The following is a 1,880-nucleotide window of genomic DNA, read 5'->3' as shown; positions in this document are numbered from 1 at the left end:
TTCTAGTAGTTGCACATCAAATCTAAACTGTCTGAAGTGTTTTTCCAAAGTTATCAACACTTTTATGTTTGGCGATCCGAAACCCACCTTATCTCAGGCTGAAAAGCGTTTTTACGCATTGTGCCATAACTTTTCAGGGAAGCTTCAGAACATGAAATTTTAACCTCCCACTATAGCAGAAAGGGTCTTTCTAGTAGGTGCACATCAAATCTAAGCTCTCTGAAGTGTTTTTCGAAAGTTATCAACACTTTTATGTTTGGCGTTCCGAAACCCACCTTATCTCAGGCTGAAAAGCGTTTTTGTGCATTGTGCCATAACTTTTCAGGGAAGCTTCAGAACATGAAATTTTAACCTCCCACTATAGCAGAAAGGGTCTTTCTAGTAGGTGCACATCAAATCTAAACTGTCTGAAGTGTTTTTCCAAAGTTATCAACACTTTTATGTTTGGCGTTCCGAAACCCACCTTATCTCAGGCTGAAAAGCGTTTTTGTGCATTGTGCCATAACTTTTCAGGGAAGCTTCAGAACATGAAATTTTAACCTCCCACTATAGCAGACAGGGTCTTTCTAGTAGTTGCACATCAAATCTAAACTGTCTGAAGTGTTTTTCCAAAGTTATCAACACTTTTATGTTTGGCGTTCCGAAACCCACCTTATCTCAGGCTGAAAAGCGTTTTTGTGCATTGTGCCATAACTTTTCAGGGAAGCTTCAGAACATGAAATTTTAACTTCCCACTATAGCAGAAAGGGTCTTTCTAGTAGTTGCACATCAAATCTAAGCTGTCTGAAGTGTTTTTCAAAAGTTATCAACACTTTTATGTTTGGCGTTCCGAAACCCACCTTATCTCAGGCTGAAAAGCGTTTTTTTGCATTGTGCCATAACTTTTCAGGAAAGCTTCAGAACATGAAATTTTAACCTCCCACTATAGCAGAAAGGGTCTTTCTAGTAGTTGCACATCAAATCTAAACTGTCTGAAGTGTTTTTCCAAAGTTATCAACACTTTTATGTTTGGCGTTCCGAAACCCACCTTATCTCAGGCTGAAAAGCGTTTTTACGCATTGTGCCATAACTTTTCAGGGAAGCTTCAGAACATGAAATTTTAACCTCCCACTATAGCAGAAAGGGTCTTTCTAGTAGGTGCACATCAAATCTAAGCTCTCTGAAGTGTTTTTCGAAAGTTATCAACACTTTTATGTTTGGCGTTCCGAAACCCACCTTATCTCAGGCTGAAAAGCGTTTTTGTGCATTGTGCCATAACTTTTCAGGGAAGCTTCAGAACATGAAATTTTAACCTCCCACTATAGCAGAAAGGGTCTTTCTAGTAGTTGCACATCAAATCTAAACTGTCTGAAGTGTTTTTCCAAAGTTATCAACACTTTTATGTTTGGCGTTCCGAAACCCACCTTATCTCAGGCTGAAAAGCGTTTTTGTGCATTGTGCCATAACTTTTCAGGGAAGCTTCAGAACATGAAATTTTAACCTCCCACTATAGCAGAAAGGGTCTTTCTAGTAGTTGCACATCAAATCTAAGCTGTCTGAAGTGTTTTTCAAAAGTTATCAACACTTTTATGTTTGGCGTTCCGAAACCCACCTTATCTCAGGCTGAAAAGCGTTTTTGTGCATTGTGCCATAACTTTTCAGGAAAGCTTCAGAACATGAAATTTTAACCTCCCACTATAGCAGAAAGGGTCTTTCTAGTAGTTGCACATCAAATCTAAACTCTCTGAAGTGTTTTTCCAAAGTTATCAACACTTTTATGTTTGGCGTTCCGAAACCCACCTTATCTCAGGCTGAAAAGCGTTTTTACGCATTGTGCCATAACTTTTCAGGGAAGCTTCAGAACATGAAATTTTAACCTCCCACTATAGCAGAAAGGGTCT

Source organism: Synchiropus splendidus, unplaced genomic scaffold, assembly GCF_027744825.2.
Source record: "Synchiropus splendidus isolate RoL2022-P1 unplaced genomic scaffold, RoL_Sspl_1.0 HiC_scaffold_68, whole genome shotgun sequence".
Lineage (NCBI taxonomy): Eukaryota > Metazoa > Chordata > Actinopteri > Syngnathiformes > Callionymidae > Synchiropus > Synchiropus splendidus.
Note: the sequence above shows the minus strand (reverse complement) of the source record.